This window comes from Salvelinus sp. IW2-2015, linkage group LG23 (assembly GCF_002910315.2).
Source record: "Salvelinus sp. IW2-2015 linkage group LG23, ASM291031v2, whole genome shotgun sequence".
In the NCBI taxonomy this organism is placed as follows: domain Eukaryota; kingdom Metazoa; phylum Chordata; class Actinopteri; order Salmoniformes; family Salmonidae; genus Salvelinus; species Salvelinus sp. IW2-2015.
The window spans coordinates 8,716,031-8,742,975 of NC_036863.1; positions in this window are offsets into that span (position 1 = coordinate 8,716,031).

A 26,945-nucleotide genomic window follows, 5' to 3' on the forward strand; every position below is an offset into this window, starting at 1 on the left:
GCATGAAGTATTCATTGAATTGTTTGGCCACATAGACGGCTAAAAAAGAGCCATCAGTGTTTGACTGTCAGAATGGTAGTGAATCCAACTAAAATAACATGAACCTGTACCGTTCCTTCTCTAACAATCTGCATTCATCTCTGTGGGTTTCTACCTTTGTGTGGAGTTATTTTCGGAATCTTGTTTTGTATAATTTGAGCCAGAAGGGAGGAAGCAAGTGTCTGGGCCATTGCCCACCCTCTCTCGCTCTCTATCTCTTCTCGCTCTGTTTCTCTCTCTCTCTGTTTCTCTCTCTCTGTCTATCTGTCTCTCTGGCTCTCTCAATTTCAATTTAAGGGGCTTTATTGGCATGGGAAACACATGTTTACATTGCCTAAGCAAGTGAAATAGATAATAAACAAAAGTGAAATAAACAATAAAAATGAACACTAAACATTACACCTACAAAAGTTCCAAAAGAATAAAGACATTTCAAATGTCATAATATGTCTGTATACAGTGTTGTAATGATGTGCAAATAGTTAAAGTACAAAAGGGAAAATAAATAAACATAAATATAGGTTGTATTTACAATGGTGTTTTGTCTTCACTGGTTGCGCTTTTCTTTTGGCAACAGGACACAAATCTTGCTACTGTGATTGCACACTGTGGTACTTCACCCAATAGATATGGGAGTTTATCAAAATTGGATTTGTTTTTGAATTCTTTGTGTGTCTGTGTAATCTGAGGGAAATATGTCTCTAATATAGTCATACATTTGGCAGGAGGTTAGGAAGAGCAGCTCAGTTTCCACCTCATTTTGTGGGCAATGTGCACATAGCCTGTCTTCTCTTGAGAGCCAGGTCTGCCTTTGGCGGCCTTTCTCAATAGCAACGCTATGCTCACTGAGATTTCCTTAATTTTGGGTCAGTCACAGTGGTCAGGTATTCTGCCACTGTGTACTCTCTGTTTAGGGCCAAATAGCATTCTAGTTTGCTCTGTTTTTTTGAAAATTCTCCCTCTCTGGCCTCTGACTCCCCACATGTTTATAATACCCGGTGTGCATTTCTTTTATTTTGAAACTCAATATTCATATATATCACACCAGGTATCTTAATAAATCTTGTCGTATCATAATTAGTTATTAGCAGAGATACTGCTTAAGCTCTTGATTTGTGAGGGTCTCTTGGGACTAGGACTTATTTTGAGTTGGAGGAGAGAGATTTTTCTTCACTGGAACTAAGGGGCCTAGCCCGAACCATGAAAAACAACCCCAGACCATTATTCCTCTTCCACCAAACTTTACAGTTGGCACTATGCATTGGGGCAGGTAGCGTTCTCCTGGCATCCGTCAAACCCAGATTTGTCCGTCAGACTGCCAGATGGGGAAGCGTGATTCATCACTCCAGAGAACGTGTTTCCACTGCTCCAGAGTCCAATGGCGGCGACCTTACACCACTCCAGCCGACGCTTGACATTGCGCACGGTGATCTTCAGCTTCTCGGCCATGGAAAAGCATTTCATGAAGCTCCCAATGAACAGTTCTTGTGCCGACGTTTGGAACTCAGTAGTGAGTGTTGCAGACGATTTTTACATGCTAAGCGCTTAAGCCACTGGCTGCAGGTCATCTATAAGTCTTTGCTAGGTACAGCTCTGCCTTATCTCAGCTCACTGGTCACCATAACAACACCCACCCGTAGACTGCGCTACAGAAGGTATATCTCACTGTTCATCCCCAAAGCCAACACCTCATTGGCCGCCTTTCCTTCCAGTTCTCTGCTACCAATGACTGGAACTAATTGCAAAAATCGCTGAAGTTGGAGACTTATATCTCCCTCACTAACTTTAAGCATCAGCTATCAGAGCAGCTCACCGATCGCTGCAGCTGTACACAGCTATCTGTAAATAGCCCATCCAACTACCTACCTCATCCCCATATTGTTTTTATTTACTTTTTTTTTGCACATCATCAACTGCACATCTATCACTCCAGTATTCATTTGCTAAATTGTAATTACTTCGCTACTATGGCCTAGTTATTGCCTTACCTCCTTACTCCATTTGCACACACTGTAAATAGATTTTTCTATTGTTATTGACTGTACTTTTGTTTATCCCACATGTAACTCTGTGTTGTTGTTTTTTGTCGCACTGCAGTTGTAAATGAGAACTTGTTCTCAACTGGCCTACCTGGTTGAATAAAGGTGAAATAAAAAATAAATAAAAGCACTTGGCGGTCCCGTTCTGTGTGCTTGTGTGACCTTCCACTTCTCGGCTGAAACATTGTCGTCCCAAGACATTTCCACTTCACAATAACAACACATACAGTTGAACGGGGCAGCTCTAGCAAGGCACAAATTCGACAAACTGACTTCCTGACTTCCTAGGCATCCTATGATGGTGCCATGTTGGAAGTCACTGAGCTCTTCGGTATGGGCTATTCTACTGCAGATGTTTGTTTTTGGAGATGGCATCGCTGTGTACTCAATATTATACCTGTGAGCAATGGGTTTATCTGAAATAACCGAATCCACTAATTAGAAGGGGTGTCCACATACTTTTGTGTACATTCATCAGTCCCTAAATTGTAGGTAGCCTACTTTATGGGAACCTGTGTGTAGTTTAATCAAAACCTGCTCCTACTCTTGGGCTAAGAGCTGTTCTTGATTCAGTTATGCATGTCCCCCACTAACGGTTAAGAGGAGGGGAATCTGATTCTAGATCTGTACATATGGGACATTTCATCCTGGAGCGTGTCTATGACTGTTCTGTGGATTGGGTCACAATGATCATCACTATGGTGTCCATATTAGGACTTCAACGACCTAATCAGCGGAAGACGCATGTCTCTGCTTTTGCTGCGACTAGTCCTGCTCGTAATTCTGCCTTGCTGTTAGGGTCCCTAGTGAATCTGCTTTCAACCTAGGGCTGTAATGCATAACAAACAAATGAATTAAGAATTCAGGTCAAACCTAGTGCAGCAGTCTTTTCAACTGTTGTTAGCATCTCGAAACATTTGAGCTGTCATGTTAGTTGTGTGTCTATTTGTACCTGCTCCAGTGGGCACCGATTCTGCCTCAGCTCATGCAGAAAGAAGTCTCTGATTACCTTAACACATGCCATGATATAAGACATAGATTATTTATAGTGGTGATTCCTTCTAGTCATTTGAACAGGTGTTGTGACAGGTGTTTCATCCTCTCTGTGAGCAGCTAGCCCCAATTATGTTGTTTTAATTCATTCTAATACATGTAAACATTTGCATTTGTTGTTGTTTAATTAATTTTTCCCCCGAGAAAGAGACCATTACTCACAATTGCAATATGATCATGTTAATTAATTAATCCATATTCCATTAAGTACATTAGAATAATATTTTCCTTATCCTAAAGCCTGATACAGGGATATTAAAGGTTTGCGTGACGACTCCAACGTAATTATTTCCGCTGCTCTATCATTCCCTACATACTTCGGTCTGAGACTGCCATCGTTGAAGTCGTTTGTGGTGACGTCAAAATGAGGGGTTTTGTACAAAACAAAGTAAACATTGATTGGATCATCTCTAACCAATCAGAGTAGCAAAGCAAATGATGCATTTTTAAACCTCCTTTTGTACCAATGTGTGTTCTGGCTCTGGCCCAACCCATCGGTTTCTGGGACCAACCAGAATGGTTGGAATGTTTTTCCGTTCTAGAAATTGTCGCCGAGACTTATTGCGAAGAAGAAATTAATGTCCGTGGGCGTGGCGTAGCGGTTGGCCGGAGCAAGGAGTTCGGTTCGCCAGGCAAATTAAAGGTAGCTCAGAAGGTCATCGGTTCAATTCCAAGGCCTGACGATGGCAGATCAATAGCTAGGAGGTTGCTGGTTGAAGTCCCAGGCCTGGTGATGAAATGTGGAACTGAACTGGCAACTGGAGGACAGCTGGTTTCAGATCAAAGCTACCATTCACTACCAATGTGTCGTTGGGCAAGGCACTTAACCCCTCAAATGCTCCTGGAGCGCTGTACTGCGGTTGACCCTGTATGTGTGTTTCCTGGGAAGTCTGGGGGAAGTTCGGGGTTTGTAGCAGAACAAAAGACAAAATGTGTTTTGCAAGATGGACAGTAGTTCATAATATTCTATTCTATGTTTTCTAGTATCTTCATGGGTAAATACCATCTTAGTTTTAAAATAAAGGTTCAATTTAAAATGTACTAAAATAATAATTGAAGTGTCTAATGGAATTCCAAATATTATGACGATAATAAAAATACATGATTGATGGATTAAAAATAACATACATAAATAAAATGATTGGTGTTTCTCTGTGTTCAACGTATATTCAGTGTCCCAAGAGTCTACACGGTTAAATTAAATTTCCGGCGCCGAAAAGAGATGGCCGCCTCGCTTCGCGTTCCTTGGAAAATATGCAGTATTTAGTTTTTTTATGTGTTATTTCTTACATCGGTACCCCAGGTAATCTTAGGTTTCATTACATACAGTCGGGAGGAACTACTGAATATACGATTAACGTCAACTCATCATCGTTCCTACCAGGAAATATGATTTCCGAAACGGATCGTGTTTTTGCTTCCACCCAATACAATGGATCTGATCCCAGCCGGCGACCCTGTGCGACGCCGTAAAAGGGCAAACGAGGCGGTCTCGTGGTCAGGCTTCGGAGACGGGCACATCGCGCTCCACTCCCTAGCATACTACTCGCCAATGTCCAGTCTTTGACAATAAGTTGATGAAATCCGAGCACGGGTAGCATTCCAGAGAGACATCAGGGATTGCAACGTGCTCTGCTTCACGGAAACATGGCTAACTCAAGAGACGCTAACGGAGTCGGTGCAGCCAGCCTGGTTTCTTCATGCATCGCGCCGACAGACAAACATCTTTCTGGTAAGAAGAGGGGCGGGGGGGTATGCCTCATGATTAACGAGACGTGGTGTGATCATCATAACAACACACAGGAACTCAAGTCATTCTGTTCACCTGATCTAGAACTCCTCACAATCAAATGTCGACCGCATTATCTACCAAGGAATTCTCTTCAATCATAATCACAGCCGTATATATTCCCCCCAAGCAGAAACATCGATGGCCCTGAACGAACTTTATCTGACTCTTTGTAAACTGGAAACCACACACCCTGAGACTGCATTCATCGTAGCTGGGGATTTTAACAAGGCTAATCTAAAAACAAAACTCCCTAAATTCTATCAGCATATCGATTGTGCTACCAGGGCTGGAAAAACCCTAGATCATTGTTATACTAATTTCCGCGACGCATATAAGGCCCTCCCCCGCCCCCTTTCGGAAAAGCTGACCACGACTCCATTTTGTTGATTCCAGCCTACAAACAGAAACTAAACAAACAAGCTCCCGCGCTCAGGTCTGTTCAACGCTGGTCCGACCAATCTGAATCCACGCTTCAAGACTGCTTCGATCACGCGGATTGGAATATGTTCCGCATTGCGTCCAACAACAATATTGACGAATATGCTGATTCGGTGAGCGAGTTCATTAGGAAGTGCATTGACGATGTCGTACCCACAGCAACGATTAAAACATTCCCAAACCAGAAACCGTGGATTGACGGCAGCATTCGCGTGAAACTGAAAGCGCGAACCACTGCTTTTAACCAGGGCAAGGTGACCGGAAGCATGACCGAATACAAACAGTGTAGCTATTCTCTCCGCAAGGCAATCAAACAGGCTAAGTCCCAGTACAGAGACAAAATCGAGTCGCAATTCAACAGCTCAGACACAAGAGGTATGTGGAAGGGTCTACAGTCAATCACGGATTACAAAAAGAAAACCAGCCCCGTCGCGGACCAGGATGTCTTGCTCCCAGACAGGCTAAACAACTTTTTTGCCCGCTTTAAGGACAATACAGTGCCACTGACACGGCCCCCTACCAAAACCTGCGGGCTCTCCTTCATGCAGCCGAGGTGAGTAAAACATTTAAACGTGTTAACCCTCGCAAGGCTGCAGGCAGACGGCATTCCCAGCCGCGTCCTCAGAGCATGCGCAGACCAGCTGGCTGGTGTGTTTACGGACATATTCAATCAATCCTTATCCCAGTCTGCTGTTCCCACCATGCTTCAAGAGGGCCACCATTGTTCCTGTTCCCAAGAAAGCTAAGGTAACTGAGCTAAACGACTACCGCCCCGTAGCACTCACTTCCGTCATCATGAAGTGCTTTGAGAGACTAGTCAAGGACCATATCACCTCCACCCTACCGGACACCCTAGACCAGGGGTGGGCAAACTTTTTGACTCGCGGGCCACAATGGGTTCTAAAATTTGACAGAGGGGCCGGGCCAGGAGCATTTGGAGGGAGTGTTTGGCCGGATATACTAAAGCATTAAATGTAGTGTGTGCAAACCTCATAGCACAGTAAGAACACTACAACCCAATTTATTAACTGTCTTTCAAATGTGAAAAATAGCCCTTATCAGTTAATAAATTTGTCTCAAGGAATATGCAAGATATGGCATTTACATACTATTTCGCAGATACCGGGATGAGGAAATGTAAATAGATTAAATAACATACGCACTGTGATTATCAAGATTGCGTCTGTTTTTAATAAGTTTCAATCGAAGGTGCAAAGTTAAAGAAATCAACATTTATTGAAAAATGGAATCACTTAACATTCAAAACATATTATTCACACAAGAAATACTCAAGCTCAATAATATCTACTTGTGTTAAACCCGCAAAATCATGGATGGATTGTCCTGACCGCGCGCTCTACAAACTCGCCACGGACGCCCTCGCCTTCACGCGCAAACAGTACACGTGTATCGTTGCCAAGCACACAGACATAGGCTGTATTAAATATCCTACCTGCAGCTGAAAATTTAAATTTAAATTAAGAGCGATGTGCGGCGTGTTAATAAAGCTACTGTACCGCTGCTGTGCGTAAATGCGCATTGCTCTTAATTAAAAGACGCACTTCCAAACTTTCCATATGCAGTTTGTCGGTGAAAAAAGTTCTGTTGACTCTGTAAATTAGCTGCCAACCTCTGAGCAGTAGCCCCCGTTCTTGTGTTGACTGCTTGCTAGCATAGTTTGCATGCTTCGTGGCAAAGTGACGGCTGATATTGTACTCTTTGAAAACGCAACAGCTTCTTGGCATATCAGACATACAGCCGTTGATCGGACTTCAGTGAAGAAGTATTTTGTTGTCCACTCCTTATTAAACACTCGGCATTCGCTGTCCACTTTCCTTCTCTTTGGTCCGCTCATTTTCACAGAAGGGCTTAATGGTGACGTGAAACGAAGTGAAAATTAAAGTGAAATAAAGAGAAAATACGCGCCACTCAACAACGGTCAATGTGTTTTGAGTGCGCCATCTATTGGGGAAACGTGGGCATTGCAGGGAAAGGGGAAAAAAAAATGAGGTTTTTCTATATATTGGACAAGTTCGGCGGGCCGGATTAAAAAGCTAACGGGCCGTATGTGGCCCGCGGGCCGTAGTTTGCCCATGTCTGCCCTAGACCCACTCCAATTTGCTTACCGACCCAATAGGTCCACAGACGACGCAATCGCAACCACACGCACACTGCCCTAACCCATCTGGACAAGAGGAATACCCATGTGAGAATGCTGTTCATCGATTACAGCTCAGCATTTAACACCATAGTACCCTCCAAACTCGTCATCAAGCTCGAGACCCTGGGTCTCGACCCCGCCCTGTGCAACTGGGTCCTGGACTTCCTGACGGGCCGCCCCCAGGTGGTGAGGGTAGGTAACAACATCTCCACCCCGCTGATCCTCAACACTGGGCCCACAAGGGTGCGTTCTGAGCCCTCTCCTGTACTCCCTGTTCACCCACGACTGCGTGGCCATGCACGCCTCCAACTCATCATCAAGTTTGCGGATGACACTACAGTGGTAGGCTTGATTACCAACACGACGAGACGGCCTACAGGGAGGAGGTGAGGGCCCTCGGAGTGTGGTGTCAGGAAAATAACCTCACACTCAACGTCAACAAAAACAAGGAGATGATTGTGGACTTCAGGAAACAGCAGAGGGAGCACCCCCCTATCCACATCGACGGGTCAGTAGTGGAGAAGGTGGAAAGTTTTAAGTTCCTCGGTGTAACACACTCACGGACAAACTGAATTGGTCCACCCACACACAGACGCGTTGTGAAGAAGGCGCAGCAGCGCCTCTTCAACCTCAGGAGGCTGAAGAAATTCGGCTTGTCACCAAAAGCACTCACAAACTTCTACAGATGCACAATCGAGAGCATCCTGTCGGGCTGTATCACCGCCTGGTACGGCAACTGCTCCGCCCACAACCGTAAAGCTCTCCAGAGGGTAGTGAGGTCTGCAGAACGCATCACCGGGGGCAAACTACCTGCCCTCCAGGACACCTACACCACCCGATGTCACAGGAAGGCCATAAGATCATCAAGGACAACAACCACCCAAGCCACTGCCTGTTCACCCGCTATCATCCAGAAGGCGAGGTCAGTACAGGTGCATCAAAGCAGGGACCGAGAGACTGAAAAACAGCTTCTATCTCAAGGCCATCAGACTGTTAAACAGCCACCACTAACATTTAGCGGCCGCTGCCAACATACTGACTCAACTCCAGCCACTTTAAAAATGGGAATTGATGGAAATTATGTAAAATGTACCACTAGCCACTTTAAACAATGTCACTTAATATAATGTTTACATACCCTACATTACCCTCTCATATGTATATACTGTACTCTATATCATCTACTGCATCTTGCATCTTTATGTAATACATGTACCACTAGCCACTTTAAACTATGCCACTTTATGTTTACATACCCTACAGTACTCATCTCATATGTTATACGTACTCTATACCATCTACTGCATCTTGCCATGCCGTTCTGTACCACCACTCATTCATATATCTTTATGTACATATTCTTTATCCCTTTACACTTGTGTGTGTGTATAAGGTAGTAGTTGTGGAATTGTTAGGTTAGATTACTTGTTGGTTATTACTGCATTGTCGGAACTAGAAGCACAAGCATTTCGCTACACTCGCATTAACATCTGCTAACCATGTGTATGTGACTAATAAAATTTGATTTGATTTGATTTGATTTAAAGCCTTCAAGTTATTTATTCTTGCTATTTGTTCATTTTATAGAAACAAGCGATATGAAATGATGCTAAGGCCTTCAGATTTTCTATTAGATTATAAATTACATGTTCACTATCTGCCCACATATTATTAACATTTATTAAAATGCAGACTATACTGTCAAAACTAAATCGCACCAATATGTGTGAACCTATAAGGGCAAAAGGTGGGACCCAAATGCAGACACAGGAGGCAGATGGTTGAGCTCCGATATTTAAGAGTTCATAAACCAGGTCAGTACCAGGCGATAGGCAGATTCGAGGTCAGGACAGGCAGGGGTTCAGTGAACAGAGTCCAAACAGTACAAGGGAATAGGCAGGCTCAAGGTCAGAACAGGCAGAGTGGTCAGGCAGGCGGATATGGCGTCAGGACAGGCAAGGGTCAAAACCAGGAGGACTAGGAAAAACAGAGACTGGGAAAAATAGGAGCTAGGAAAAACGCTGGTTGACTTGGCAAAACAAGACGAACTGGCACAGAGAGACAGGAAACACAGGGATAAATACACCGGGGACTAATGGGGAAAACAGGAGACACCTGGATGTGTGTGGAGACAATCACAAAGACAGGTGAAACATATCAGGGTGTGACAGAACCAGACTATTCTTGTACCTTTGTTAATATTAGAGAAAGAGAGTTTTGTAGCTAATTCAGGGAGTTATGCCAAGAGATGTTGGGTTAAGGACACTACACTACCCACTTCCTTAGGGAGAGCATGTCCCCACGCTTCTCTATACCAAGTCCCTCTACCATTGCCTCATTGCTGCCGTACCACTGACACCAATGTAGCCAATTCAGGGGGTTGCCCATACCTGAACTCGAAACCGGGTCCAGCAACTATCAACCCAACACCTCAGCTTGACGAGATCGCTAGATATTGGGTTAAGTCACTACAATATGCTCGGACATAGACTCCATCCACCTACTACAAATACTATGTACCTGATAATGACCCCATGTCAATTTGAGGCTAATGACATAAGAATCTGTGACTGTTCTTGCAAATCCAATATGCAGGCCCAACAGTGTTAATTTACAGTGCTCTCCTGAGTGTACAAAACATTAAGAACACCTGCTCCTTCTATGACATAGACTGACCAGGTGAATCCAGGTGAAAGACATGATCCTTTTTGATACCGGCTGTGTAGTGGTTAAATAGAGAGAGTGAACAAATGTGAACAATGATGGGACAGTGATGCCAGTGATGAAGATGCGTCTAGCGACTTGCTGATACCGAGGCCCAGCGAGATGACTCAATCCCGATTTATGGCATTGTTTGAATGTCAGATCATCTGTGGGCTACCACAGGGGTCAAACGCACCTTGTCTGTGGCAATCTTGACGAAGAGACATTCCCACAGAAGTCCTAGGATCACTGAAGCTAGGAGAGGTGTAGACTAATGAAACTTGAATTGACTAAATTAACCTCTATGGGATTGGACAGTTGCTGCTCAATATGCGATAACGTGAATAGAATTATGTTGTAAACAACAGCCAATTCCGGGACATAGATATGTCTTAAATGGGCAGGAAGCTTAAATTCTTGTTAATCTAACTGCGGTGTCCAATTTACAGTAGCTATTAGTGAAGAAAAAAAAACATCCTAATGATTGAGGATAGTGCACAACACCATAGTGCCATACCCACTGGATAACCCACTGGCTATACCCACTGGATACGATTATGGGCCTATAGCCTTCACATAATAATAGAGTCAGATAGTAGATCATATTAGGGTACCCCAGTTTTTTTCTTTACATTTTCATACAGTCCATTTAAATTTTCCAATGGGGCTATGCATTTGGATGAGGTTTTTTTGTCGCCTGAGAAGCCTCATTTCACGGCCAAAAATGTAATTAAACCATCTAGTGTTCAGCGAAATAACAACACAATGTCAAATACTGTTAGCCTTGTCAAATAATTAACATCCAATCACATTAACCGTTACTCTCCCGCGGGAATTCCACTATCAGTCCATATGTAGCCAAACATAGCTGCTGCTCGTGTTGGTATCTGTACTGATGGCGCAAAAGCCATGACAGGGAGACATAGTGGAGTGGTAACGCGCGTGCAAGCAGTTGCTCTCGACGCCACTTGGGTACACTGCAGCGTCCACAGAGAGGCTCTTGCTGCCAAGGGAATGCCTGACAGCTTGAAAGACATTTTGGACACTACAGTATGTTTAACTTTGTTAAAGTAAGGCCTAGAACTCTCGTGTATTTTCTGCACTATGCAATGATATGGGCAGCAACCATGTAACGCGTTTACAACATACAGAAGTGCGCTGGTTATCAAGTGGCAAAGTATTGACACATTTTTTTAAATTGAGAGACGAGCTTACAGTTTTCATTTGTGACCATAATTTTAATTTGTCTGACCGCTTGCATGATAATGAGTTTCTCACATGACTGGCCTATCTGGGTGATGTTTAATCTCGCCTGAATTATCTGAATCTAGGATTACAGGGACTCTGCAACTATATTCAATGTGCGGGACAAAATTGAGGCTATGATTTAGAAGTTGGAGCTCTTCTCTGTCTGCATTAACAAGGTCAACACATAGTTATTTCCATCATTGTATGATTTTTTTGTGTGCAAATGAACTCAAGCTTACGGACAATGTCAAATGTGATATGGCAAAGCACCTGAGTGAGTTGGGTGTGCAATTACGCAGGTACTTTCCCGAAACAGATGACACAAAACTGGATTCGTTATCCCTTTCATGCCCTGCCTCCAGTCCACTTACCAATATCTGAACAAGAGAGCCTCATCGAAATTGCAACACGCGGTTCTGTGAAAATGTAATTTAATCAGAAACCACTGCCAGATTTCTGGATTGGGCTGCGCTCAGAGTATCCTGCCTTGGCAAATCGCGCTGTTAAGACACTGATGCCCTTTGCAACCACTATGTTTGTTAAAAACAACCTGAGAATTGATTATAAAAAACATTTGACATGTTTCTACGACCATTACGGATACTTTTTGGAATGTTCGTCGAACGGAACGAGGCTGTAGTTTTCTGAACATAACGCGCAACCCAAACGGCGTTTTTTTCTTATAAAAGTAATATTTATCGAACAAAAATAACAATTGTTGTGTAACTGGGAGTCTCGTGAGTGCAAACATCCGAAGATTATCAAAGGTAAGCGATTAATTTTATTGCTTTTCTGACTTTCGTGACCAAGCTAATCAAGCTAATATAAGGCTAACTGTTCTAGCATTGATTGATACACTCACAAAAGCTTAGATTGCTTTCGTTGCAAAGCATATTTTCAAAATCTGACACGATAGGTGGATTAACAACAACCTAAGCTGTGTTGTGGTATATTTCACTTGTGATTGCATGATTATAAATATTTTTAGTAATATTTTTGTACCTGATACGTTTGGGAATTTTCTTCTGCCTTTCAGCACCGGAACGAGGCTGTAGTTTTCTCAACATAACGCGCAACCCAAATGGCGTTTTTTTGTTATAAAAGTAATACTTATCGAACAAAAATAACATTTATTGTGTAACTGGGAGTCTCGTGAGTGCAAACATCCGAAGATTATCAAAGGTAAGCGATTAATTTTATTGCTTTTCTGACTTTCGTGACCATGCTAATTTGGGGCTAGCTGTTGTAGCATTGATTGATACACTCACAAAAGCTTGGATTTCTTTCTCTGTAAAGCATATTTTCTAAATCTGACACGATAGGTGGATTAACAACAAGCTAAGCTGTGTTTTGGTATATTTCACTTGTGATTGCATGATTCTAAATATTTTGTGTAATATTTTTGAATTTGGCGCCCTGCAATTCAGCGGTTGTTTAGGGAAATGATCCCGTAATCGGGATCTGTGCGCAGAAAAGTTAAAGAAAGATGTTTAAGCCTTGAGACAATTGAGACATGAATTGTGTATGTGTGCCATTCAGAGGGTGACTAGGCAAGACAAAACTGAACTGGATATGGTAGTAGGTGATAGGCGTGTGTATCAAGAATGGACCACTACCCAAAGGTCATCCAGCCAACTTGACACAACTGTGGGAAGCATTGGAGTCAACATGGGCCAGCATCCCTGTGGAATGCTTTCGACGCTTTGTAAAGTCCATGCCCCAAAGAATTTAGGCTGTTCTGAGGGCAAAAGGGGTGCAACTGTAACGTCCTGACCAGAGTTCTTATGTGTTTTGCTTGTTTAGTGTTGGTCAGGACGTGAGCTGGGTGGGAATTCTATGTTGTGTGTCTAGTTAGTCTGTTTCTGTGTCCAGCCTAATATGGTTCTCAATCAGAGACAGCTGTCAATCGTTGTCCCTGATTGAGAATCATATATAGGTGGCTTGTTTTGTGTTGGAGATTGTAGGTGGTTGTTTCCTGTCTCTGTGTTTATGTTCTGCACCAGATAGGACTGTCTCGGCTTTCACGTTTGTTATTTTGTTATTTGTTAATGTTCATCGTTTATCGTCTTATTAAACATGTTGAACAATAACCGCGCTGCATTTTGGTCCTCTCCTTCATCCCAGGAAGAAAGCCGTTACAGCAACTCAATATTAGGATGGTGTTCCTAATCTTTTGTACACTATGTGTACATTTGCAGATTCAACAATATCCTTTCCAGGAAGTGAAACAAACAAGTGACTTGATACCAGGATTTGAATATCATGAAATTTTAACATTATAGGACCTTATCAAGTGAATTGGACGTATTTAACTCTCAAACACCTGAGAGACCAACACTACTAGTCGACTCGACACACAAATGACATGCAGGCTCCTAATAAAGGATATTTTTTTCATGTTGCGAGATTTGCAGTGTGAGTTTTCATAATCCACTTTTTATTTCTTGAACGTTCAAACACCCGATATCTGGCCGACGCACAAATTACATGCATGGTCTCCTGATGGAAGAAAAGAAAAGAGAATGTTGCAATGTGAAATTTTGCTAATCCACTTTTTTGAGGGTCTCCCGGATAGGCCCTCTAATGTTTCTGGCTAATTAGACTCCCAGGGAGTTGAAGCCCTGCTGCGGTTTGGGATCCCGTCAGGAAGGGGAGTCAGAGTGGTATTCTCCAGGGCAGAGGGGACCTGTTATTGTGTGTCAGCTGGAGGAGATGAATGCCTCCTCTCCAGCGATGCGTGCCAACAGCTGTTGTTTCAGACCACTGATAAACTGTCCTATGTTCTCCTCTGTACACCCCATAATGACAAACACCCCATCATTCTTCAAAACCCAGTTAATCTCAGCCCCACAAAATGCCCCAGCACCACCGCAACAGGCCAGAATGATGGGGAGCAAAGTGTGTGTACTCTGTTAGCATGGGCCTGTGTATGATGCTGCATACAATGAATGTACTCTTGTGTGTGTGTGTACCTGTTTGTTTGTGTGTTCCCGTAGTTGCACTGTCTGGATATCAGTAATTGTGAGTGCCTGCCTATATGGACAATTACATGCATTTGTGTTGCTAAACATACAAGCGTGTGCACACATGGCTACATACATTTGCATGTGTGTATATTTCTTAATGTAAACATGTACAGTGCATTTGGAAAGTATTCAGACCCCTTGACTTTCTCCACATTTTGTTACGTTACAGGCTCATTCTAAAATGTATTCAATACAAATACAACACCCCATAATGACAAAGCAAAAACAGGTTTTTAGATTTTTTTGCAAATGTATCACCAAAAAACCCAGAAAAATCACATTTACATAAGTACTCATGCTTTACTCAGTACTTTGTTGAAGCACCTTTGGTAGCAATTACAGTCTCAAGTCTCGTTGGGTATGACGCTACAACCTTGGCACACCTGTATTTAGGGAGTTTCTCCCATTCTTCTCTGCAGATTCTCTCAGGCTCTGTCAGGTTGGATGGGAGTGTCAGTGCACAGCTATTTGCAGCTTTCCAGAGATGTCTGATGGTTTCAAGTCCAGGCTCTGGCTGGGCCACTCAAGGACATTCAGAGACTTGTCCAGAAATCACTCCTGCGTTGTCTTGGCTGTGTGCTTAGTGTGGTTGTTCTGTTGGAAGGTAAACCATTGCCACGGTCTTGGGTCCTGAGCGCTCTGGAGCAGGTTTTCATCAAGGATCTCTCTGTACTTTGCTCAGTTCATCTTTCCCTTGATCCTGACTCCCAGTCCCTGCCGCTGAAAAACATCCCCACAGCACGATTCTACCACCACCATGCTTCACCGTATGGATGGTGCCAGGTTTCCTCCAGACGTGATGCTTGGCATTCAGGCCAAAGAGTTCAATCTTGGTTTCATCAGACCAGAGAATATTGTTTCTCATGGTCTGAGAGTCCACTCCAAGTGGGCTGTCATGTGCCTTTTACTGAGGAGTGGCTTCCAACTGGCCACTCTACCATAAAGGCCTGAATGTTGAAGTGCTATTCTTCTGGAAGTTTCTCCCATCTCGACAGAGGAACTATGGTGCTCGGTCAGAGTGACCATCGGGTTATTGGTCACGTCCCTGACCAAGGTCCTTCTCCACTGATTGCTCAGTTTGGCCGGGCGGCCAGCACTAAGAAGAGTCTTGGGTGTTCCAAACTTTTTGCATTTAAGAATGATGGAGGCCATTGTGTTCTTGGGGACCTTCAATGCTGCAGAAATTTTTTCGTACCCTTCCCCAGATCTGTGCTTCGAAACAATCCTGTCTCCGAGCTCTACGGACATAACCTCATGGCTTGGTTTTTGCTCTGACGTGCACTGTAAACTGTGGGACCTTATGAAGACAGTTGTGTGTCTTTCCAAATAATGTCCAATCAATTTAATTTACCATAGGCGGACTCTAATCAAGATATAGAAACATCTCAAGGATGATCAATGGAAAGAGGATGCACCTAAGCTCAATTTCGAGTCTAATAGCAAAGGGTCTGAATACTTACGTAAATAAGATAATTACTTTATTTTTTGTTATTATTTGCAAATATTTCTAAAAACCTGTTTTTACTTTGTTATTATGGGGGTATTGTGTGTAGATTGATGAGGGGGAAAAATATTTAATCAATTTTAGAATAAGGCTGTAACGTGACAACATTTGGTAAACGTCAAGGGGTCTGAATACTTTCAAGGGGTCTGAATATGTGCTTGTGCATTAATTTACAATGACGTGTAGCTGTTATTATAAATTAGTACATTTTTAAAGGCATTACATGCTAATTGGGTTTGGACTGAACATACAGTATAACATAAAATATGACCAATAGGCTATTTGTGGTATTGGGAATGCTGAACTGAGCTCGCCTCATAACAATAACAGCTAAATTAAATTGTGTGTCCATTAATTACTATGTTATTTTTCTTGCCTGTGTGTGTTTTTTGCAATGCTAATTACGTTATAAAATTACATTGGCAGCCATGCCTGAAAGTAGACCTCATCAAATCCACACCAGTGTTAATGACGCCTGTTGTCACACAAAGACCTCTGGCAGAGAAAAAAAAGAAGACCTCACTGTCATAAAAAAAGCCTGAAGTCAGTTGAGAGACCATTGGAAATTCATTTTCAAGTGAAGCGCTAGCTATCACATTTCAGGATCAATATTTGTCCATATGCTGGCCCTCTCGGTTGCTCGCTATGACCCTGTTTGTGGTTGAAACTTGACCTCTGTGTGCTTTGCTTACCTCTCTCATTAACCTTTGTGTAACCATAAAAAAAATTGGGGAATTTGAGCCAGCAAAACACAGTGAACACAGAGCAAAGTACAAATGGCTGTGTCATGCTGGGATAGAATATGTTAGGAGGGTTGGATCTGGGGCCAAAGCCAGATGAAGTGAGCTATTGATCTAAGGTGGATTAGAGGCTCCTTTTCAGGGAATAATGTCTCCCCTCACTGATTACAGCCCTCATCAATTAACTTGGCCCGCCGCCAGAGGCATATCAAATAGCTTTAGCACTTGGCCGTGAACAAAAAAAAAGTCCTATGACTGGCAGCGATCTCCTCCTCCTTTTTCGCCTCTATTTACTTTAAAAAACAGCGCAAGGGAGAATTTTGTGCTGAACTACACCATTCGTTAATGAGATTTTAACCCCTGCGTGTTAAATATTTCAGTTCACTGTATTTTAATTTTGAGGACTTACAGGCAATAAACCACCTAAGGAGTGAACCGTATGCCGAGCCAATTGTGGTCGGTGCAGTATGGCAACTGATAGCAGTCAGCATAGTTCATCCAAAGGAGTTCAATTCCAGGACTCCTGAAGAAAAAATGTACCAACCAGAAACTGTAGGTTAGAAATTAAAATGTAAATGGTATATAGCAAGGATGAATGTGTATACTGTGTTATTTCTGGCATTTCTAACGATTAACGAGTATTTAACACCCTACGATGTCCATATCAAGTCTTGCTGAGAATGAGGCTGTCCAACTGTAAACAAACTAAAATGATAGAAACATGTTTTTTTACACAAGGGTATCAGAAGTATAATGTGAGCCTCTAATATTGCCCAGAACATGGCTTGGTTGTGATTCCGTCAACTACCTCTTTATTTTTAATGCTGAAAATACTACAGATGTAGTTTAATCACACCTCTAATTGGATGCATAATTAAAAGCCAGTCTAACCAAAGTCAGTTCCAAGGCTCTTCGGTTGGCTATTTCTCTAGATAACAAATCAACCAAAGGGTTGGATTTACTGTTCGGAAAGGAAAATTGCCATGACAGCTATGTTTACTGATATTTCCCAGATTGAGATGATGCAACCTTTAAGTCACACCACAGCAGACGGAGCTGTTCTGCTGTGATGGCTCCCTCTGATTCTTGCTAACCCATTCTGTTCTGCCCAGCAATAGCTGTCGTAACAATGGCTTACCTGTTGCCAAAGTCTGGACTTAAACGCTCTGCTCCAGGCCGGATGGGTCTGTCCAGAACTCCACTGCGCCCAGTCGTTCACATGTCCAGACACAGGTTGTGGAAATTGAGATTTATTTTACCTGTCCAGCCTCCCCTCGGCTATGTGTTGCTGTAGGGTTCGTTTTCTATTGTGGAGGCCCATGTTGTGAGGACACAGCGATAGAGCTGGTATGAGTTTCTAATCTTGGCCTTGCATAAATTCTCACCTTATCTAGAACCCGCCACCCCACTGCAGCCCCATACCGTGCATCTACCAAACATTCCAGTCCTTCCGATTCGAATTTCCTACATGGGAGGAGGAAAAAAAGACTGTCACAAAATAGGGGCATTAATGTGTAAACTTTATATTGAACAGCTGTTGCTTCCTGAGGTAGTGTCTCAGAGGCTGCTGCAGTCCAAACAGAATGCCTGAACAAAAATACAGCGGGTGACACGGGGGCTGTGAAAAAGTATTTTCCCCCTTTCTGATTTTCTCTATTTTTGCATATTTTTTTATGCTGAATGTTATCAGATCTTCAACCAAATATTAGATAAAGGGAACCTGAGTCTCCAAATAAGAATAAGAATGGTTACTTATTTTATTTATTTAATTAACAAAGTTGTGAAACACTCAAGTCATAATGGGACCCATGTCATCCAAAAAGTTATACTTTTGACTCATCTGTCCATAGAACATTATTCCAAGAGTCTTGAAGGTCATTCAGGTGCTTTCAGGTGCTTTTTGAAAAACTTGAGTCAACTTTTTGGATGAGATGGGTTCCATTATGTCTGGCGAAAACCAAACACTGCATTCCACAGTAAGATACCAACAATCCTTATACCAACGGTCAAGCATGGTGGTGGTAGTGTGATGGTTTGGGGATGCTTTTCTGCCTCAGGACCTGGATGACTTTCCTTAATAGAAGGAACCATGAGTTCTGCTCTGTATCAGAGAATTCTACAGGAGAATGTCAGGCCATCCGTCTGTGAGCTGAAGCTGAAGCGCAGCTGGGTCATGCAGCAAGACAATGATCCAAAACACACAATCAAGTCTACATGAAAATAGTTAAAAAGCAACAAGTTTTGGAATGGCCTAGTCAAAGTCCAGACCTAATCCCAATTGAGACATTGTGGCAGGGCTTGAAATAAGCAGTTCATGCTTGAAAACCAACAAATGTTGCTGAATTAAAGCAGTTCTGCATGCAAAAGTGGGCCAAAATTCCTCCATAATGTGAAAAACTGATCAACAACTACAGGAATCATTTGGTTGCAGTCATTGCAGCTAAAGGTGGCACAACCAGTTAATCAGAGTAAGGGGGCAATTACTTTTTCACACGGGGGAATTGGGTGCTGCATAACTTTGTTAATTAAATAAGTAAAATAGGTGTCCATTTGTTTTGTCATTTGGAAACTCAGATCTGATAACATTCAGTACCAAAAATATGCAAAAATAGAGAAAATCAGAAAGGGGGCAAATATTGATTGTCCTGTTATTTACCGTATTAATGACGAATTGTGTCCACTGACATACAGGCACACCTATACAATTGATTACATATTTCCAATCTTATCATAAAATGTATGCTATCTTAAAGATGCAGTCTGGGATACTAAAACCTCTCTGGGATAGGCGTCCCGCCAGCGGAACACCTGTCTACAACTTCCGTTGAAATATTCAACGATAAACGTGAATCCGACCATCACCTCTGGTGAGACAAAACCGCGACTCGTCAGTGAAGAGCACTTTTTGCCAGTCCTGTCTGGTCCAGCGACGGTGGGTTTGTGCCCATAGGCGACGTTGTTGCCGGTGATGTCTGGTGAGGACCTGCCTTACAACAGGCCTACAAGCCCTCAGTCCAGCCTCTCTCAGCCTATTGCAGACAGTCTGAGTACTGATGGAGGGATTGTGATGGAGGGATTGTGCATTCCTGGTGTAACTCGGGCAGCTGTTGTTGCCATCCCGTACCTGTCCGGCAGGTGTGATGTTCGGATATAGTGATCCTGTGCAGGTGTTGTTACACGTGGTCTGCCACTGTGAGGACGATCAGCTGTCTGTCCTGTCTCCCTGTAGCGCTGGCTTAGGCTTCTCACAGTATGGACGTTGCAATTTATTGCCCTGGCCACATCTGCAGTCCTCATGCCTCCATGCAGCATGCCTAAGGCACGTTCATGCAGATGAGCAGGGACCCTGGGCATCTTTCTTTGGTGTTTTTCAGAGTCAGTAGAAAGGCCTCTTTAGTGTCCTAAGTTTTCATAACTGTAACCTTAATTGCCTGCTGTCTGTAATCTGTTAGTGTCTTAACTAGAGGTCGACCGATTATGATTTTTCAACGCCGATACCGATACCGAATATTGGAGGACAAAAAAAGCTGATACCGATTAATCGGCCGATTTTTAAAATGTATTTGTAATAATGACAATTAACTTAATATAATACATCAATACAATCAATTTAGCCTCAAATAAATAATGAAACATGTTCAATTTGGTTTAAATAATGCAAAAACAAAGTTTTGGAGAAGAAAGTAAAAGTGCAATATGTGCCATGTAAGAAAGCTAACGTTTAAGTTCCTTGCTCAGAACATGAGAACATATGAAAGCCGGTGGTTCCTTTTAACATGAGTCGTCAATATTCCCAGGTAAGAAGTTTTAGGTTGTAGTTATTATAGGAATTATAGGACTATTTCTCTCTATGCCAATTGTATTTCATTAACCTTTGACTATTGGATGTTCTTATAGGCACTTTAGTATTGCCAGTGTAACAGTATAGCTTCCGTCCCTCTCCTCGCTCCTACCTGGGCTCGATCCAGGAACACATTGACAGCCACCCTCGAAGCAGCGTTATCCATGCAGAGCAAGGGGAACAACCACTCCAAGTCTCAGAGCGAGTGACGTTTGAAACGCTATTAGCGCGCACCCCGCTAACTAGCTAGCCATTTCACATCGGTTACACCAGCCTAATCTCGGGAGTTGATAGGCTTGAATTCATAAACAGCAGAGCTGCTGGCAAAACGCACGAAAGTGCTGTTTGAATGAATACTTACGAGCCTGCAACTGCCAACCATATTCTTGACCGTTGATGCTACAGTATGCAACCTTTACTTAGAGAGATCTAGATTGCCTGTGTGTGATGCACATTATCTTTGAGAAAAATGTGTCTTTCTTCCCCTGCAAAATGGAAATCATGGTAATCTCTGTTTCGCCCCAAGACTACTGTCTCAATTCTTGCCATTTTGATCTGATTTTGTATTAAAATAAATTACAATGTGGTATTTGTTATAAATAATCAATCTTTTGATTGTGTTAAGTGGAATTTGATGCAAAAGGAGGCAAATTAAAACTTTGAGAGTGCATTATGTGAGCCCATTTGGAAGTAATACATGTATTAGTTCACTAGCCTCAATGCATGAACGTGTCTGTCATTTCTCACCCGTAATCTCTCTCTCTCTCTCTCTCTCTCTCTCTCTCTCTCTCTCTCTCTCTCTCTCCTCCTCTCTCTCTCTCTCTCCTCTCTCTCCTCTCTCTTCTCTCTCTCCTCTCTCTCTCTCTCTCTCTCTCTCTCTCTCTCATATACACACATTAGACTATTAACAGTTTGATGCAGATAATGAATCTGTGAAGACATCAACATTAAGACCACATACAGCGAGCTTCTTCATAACTATTGGGACAGTGACACATTTTTAGTTGATTTGGCTCTGTACTCCAGCACTTTGGATTTGAAATGATTCAATGACTATCAAAGAGCAGACTGTCAGCTTTACTTTGAAGGTATTTTCATCCATATCGCGACCAAAAGTATTGGGACAAATTCACTTATATGTGTATTGAAGCAGCAAAAAGTGAAGTATTTGGTCCCATATTCATAGCACACAATGACTAAATCAAGCTTGTGACTACGCATTTTGTGGAAGCATTTGCTGCTTGTTTTGGTTGTTTTTCAGATTATTTTGTGCCCAATAGAAATGAATGGTAAATAATGTATTGTGTCATTTTGGAGTCACTTTTATTATAAATAAGAATAGAATGTTTCTTAACATTTCTACATGAATGTGGATGCTACCATGATTACGGATAATCCTGAATGAATCATGAATAATGACGAGTAAGAAAGTTAGAGGCATAAATATCGTACCCCCCATAAAATACTAACCTCCCCTGTTATTGTAATGGTGATGGGTTAGAATGTCGCGGGTGTATGATATTTCTGCGTTTACATTTACATTTTTGACAATGAAAAGTGACTGCTACTGTACTTGTGCCATATGGAACTGAATAAGACATTGATATACAGGGTATGCCCAGCAAACATGGGAAGTCCTGAGCACACTCAGCGATGTTCCATTAGGTCCCTTAAGGGTTTTGGCGCGATGTTATCCCACTGACGTTCTGAGAATGTTCTAGGAACATTAAAACATGACATTCAGGGAATGTTCTCTGGCAGACCTTTGTCTAGTTCCCTGTAAGTTCCCAGGATGTCACTGAGGACCATGTCAGGACTTTTTTAGGACAATCTCGGGACTTTAATTTTACTAGTCCAACTAGTCCACGTTGCGTGATGGTCCCAAGATAACGTTCTCTGTGGGACCTTTGTCTAGTTCCCTATAAGTTCCCAGGACATCAATGAGGACCATGTCAGGATAATGTTGGGACCTTTGTAGGATGTTCTCAGGACTTTCATTTTACTAGTCCTTAGGACGTTGCGTGATGGTCCCAAGGTAACGTTTTCTGGGGGACCTTTGTCTAGTTCCCTGTAATTTTCCAGGACATCACTGAAGACCATGTCATGACCTTTTTAGGACATTTTCAGGACTTTAATTTTACTAGTCCTTAGGACGCTGCGTGATGTTCCAAAGTAAATGATTGCTGAGGGACCTTTTTCTAGTTCCCAGTTTTTCCAGAGGATGTTTTTAGGACGTTCGTTGGATATTGTGTCATGGTACTCTAAAAGTCCTCTGAACGTTCTTGGGACGTTGTGTCAGGTGTCCCACACCATTATAAGTAAAGTAATGGAATGGGGGGGTTTAAGTGGTACGCTGTTCAGCTAAAATAGTTTAACAATATTTAATTAATGACATTATGATATGATCACTTAATACTGACTTTGTAATGTGACCCCACCTGAGATTTGAACTGATCTGTCTGCTGTGCCATAAAGGCTGTAGAATTTCATAAGTCCCCTACACATTCATTACCTATAATAAATATCTGTACTTAGCAAAATAGTACCATCTGCACTATTATTTTAGTTATCAGTTAAAGTGGAACTGACAGCATTTTAACAATTGCAGATATGAAACAAACAGACATTCATAATATCAGTAAAAAATATAAAATTCCCAGTTCATGCTTCAAAACCAATTTTACAGGAGGTTTTAAAAATAGGTTATATTTGACTCAAAATTCCATGATGTACAGTAAGGCATTGTTGGCAGAATAGATGGATGCAGTACAATGCATGATTAATATAATTCACAAAAATATTTCATGGTATTCCAAAAAATATTGCTATCATGTTGTAAATCACAGATGGCCTGGTACACTTTTGCTGCCTCCAAACATTCGGGATGCACTGTTTCAGTTTCAATCACTCAATATTTTGGTAAAAAATGGAGGACTGTAACTAAGGCTGGGAATGTCAATACAATCATAATCACAAGTCAGTCATAACGTGGCTAATAGGCTAGCTCACATGGCCCGCGCGCCGAATAGGACACACAAGCAAGTATAAATGAATCAACATTTGAGTCATCTACTTTATGAAATTACAGCCCGATGCCCTCGCATCTGTGAATTCAAATTCATTTGCGATCCTTTCGTGTATCCCGTTTACAACGGGCAGCAGAGGGTAAGTGTACAGACAGACACATGCCACAGTCCTAGCTAGGCTACTAAAATGTTACATTCTGGCTTAGGTTTTTAAAGCTTAACAATGAATAAACCTAAAACAAAACCTCCAACAAAACACCATGCAAAGGGGAATCATGTAGACCAATTACAGCAACATTTGAGCAGTAGCCTAGGCTGGCTCCTCAACTACAATATATAGTTGTATATATATTTGAGTGCACCATACAGAAATGCTGCATTCAACCGCACTGGTGATCCATGCAGTGCAAAACAATTTAAAACTTGTTTTAAGTTTAAACGTTACAACAGCCTATAGCCACATTTTTGTTAATACTTTCTGATTAGGGTCTGCAAACATAGCAGCAAAGTTTGTGTAACAGTATAACTTTAGTACGTCCCCTCGCCCCGACACAAACCAGGGACCCTCTGCACACATCAACAACTGACACCCACGAAGCGTCGCTACCCATCGCTCCACAAAGGCCGCGCCCCTTGCAGAGCAAGGGGAAACCCTACTTCAGGTCTCAGAGCAAGTGACGTAACCGATTGAAATTCTATTAGCGCGTACCCGCTAACTAGCTAGCCATTTCACATCCGTTACACTCACCCCCCTTTCAACCTCCTCCTTTTCCGCAGCAACCAGTGATCCGGGTCAACACCATCAAAGTAACAGTATAACTTAAAACCGTCCCCTCGCCCCGACCTCGGGCGTGAACCAGGGACCCTCTGCACACATCAACAACGGTCGCCCACGAAGCATCGTTACCCATCGCTCCACAAAGGCCRCGGCCCTTGCAGAGCAAGGGGAAACCCTACTTCAGGTCTCAGAGCAAGTGACGTAACCGATTGAAATGCTATTAGCGCGTACCCGCTAACTAGCTAGCCATTTCACATCCGTTACATTTGGACAAATATTATTTATTTATCTCTTTTGTTTTAATATGTTAACATGCTATATACAGCATCCTACAGTATGTACGTAAATGGACATCATAAAGGGCTATATTTTTTCTAATTAAACAATGGCCAGTTTGGGTCAGAGTTGCGCATGAAAAAAAATGAAAAAACAAATAGGCTATGTCTGGCCAACGAATTCGTTATGTTTATTTCAATATGGCCCGTGCGCTGATTGAGTTTGACACCCCTGTGCTAGTGTATCTATTTATGTAGGATCCTAACGTTAGTTAGCTAGCTGTCACGCTTACTCCTGCTCCCTCCCTCCGGCGCTCGAAGTCAACGTCTACTAACCATAGGTCCTGGTAACCCACATTGCGCACTCCTGGCAACCATCATTGCACACACCTGCTCCCCATCGTTACGCACACCTGAAATTCATCACCACCCTTATTACTCTCCCTTCATATAACCCTCAGTAGCCTTTGTCATCAGCAAGTATTGGTTTTGGTTACATTCGGTACGTTTCTCCTGTTTTGTATTATCTTATTAGAATTAAACTCACCTTCTGCCTGACTCCCTGTGTATACGTTACAGGACACTGCCTCTCGAAAATATGGAAGCAGCATAAGTTAAGGATATCTCCCAGGAACAGGAACACCTACCTGTCAACACCACGACCAGCTGCCTCAACTGTGTACGGTAATGGATGAGGTCCTCCATGTTCTCCACCACCTCGACAACACCTTGGAGGATCACATCGCTCAAGGCCGGGTAGTCCTGGAATGCCTCCTGGAGAACCATCTGTACTTCAAAGCGAAGAAGTACTAGTTCCATCAGGCTGCTGTCTCCTTCTTGGGGTATTGGATCAGCCCGCAGAGAGTGGTTATGGAGGAGAGGAAGGTCGATGCAGTCAGGTGATGGCCAGTCCCAACCACCATAAAGGGACTACAATGTTTTTGGGGGTTTGCCAACTTCTACCACCAATTCATTAAAATCTTACGCTCAATCGCCTCTCCTCTCAGCTCGCTCCTCAAAAGTGGCCCCCGTAAGTTGTTGTGGAGTCCTGCAGCCGATGAGGCCCTCCCCCTATTGAAGGGGCGTTTCACTTCTGCCCCATTGCTGAAACACCCAGATCCTTCATGGTGGAGGTGGATGCCTTAGCATTAGCTAGTTGATGTTGTTTATGTACATAGGCAACTGCGGGAGAACGATGTAGTTCCCAAATGGAATTGAACTCCCGTGGTACAGTATTTACATATTTGCAGAAATCCATTTAGGTGCATTTTGTTGCTTTTGGTGAATGAGTTCTCCTGACTTAAAGTCACGTTGTTGCTACCGCCTGTTAACAGACACAGTCCAGTTCAAAGTGAATGATGGCAGGCCCATGTGGCAAATTGCTTATCTGCATATAGGCCTACTGTAGCTCTGATTAGCAATGGCACACCGATCGGCATAGACTCCGGTCCTGGACAAGACAGATGTTTTTATTAGGTTTTATTTACTGCAGTGTTTTGTTCAAACACACGGCCGCTTTCCCACTTTACTACTATAGAATTTTCACAAATGTCTTACTATACGTCATTCGCAAAACATTCGATAAACTTGAAAATGACCATATCTAAATGCTCGCTTGTCAGAAGAAAAAAAAGTGTAATATTCTTCCTGGGGGTGTATTTGATAAGATTTCATGTTGTTAAAACGCTGTCAGTTCCACTATAATCTCAATATTCTCTCATTGATTTAATGTACTTATTATTTCAGCAATTTGAGTTTGGGTTTTCAGTCAGTTGTCTTTTGTTGGTGGGGCATATTATTCTGTTTTAATGTTACTCCTGAATCCCAATGATAAATATAATAGTTTTTCTGCAGTGTAGGCATAGTATAGGAATATGCCCACAGGTGAAATCAGTCATTGATACAGACATGGTGGTATATCAGGAAGATCAGAAGGTTGTAAACCAAGAGGTTGTGAGTTCAAGTCCCAGGTAAGGACATGTTAAATAATAATTACTGTATGAATAAACATATAAAATGTAATCATGTATGTCATAGTGTGTCAAATATGTGTGTGATGTCCCTAGCATTGCCAAAAGACAAAGTGCAGTGAATGGATCAGTGGTTCACCAATCAGGGCCTTGATGGGCTTGGCAACAGTAACAAGGGGTGATGTGTAATGAAACTAGGGTGCATTTTTGGGGGGGGGGGGGTTATTTGCAACCATCAGGTGATGTCCTGGGACAAACCGGGAACTAGACAAAACCTCTAAAGGACCATAACACAACGTCCTAGAATGTTCA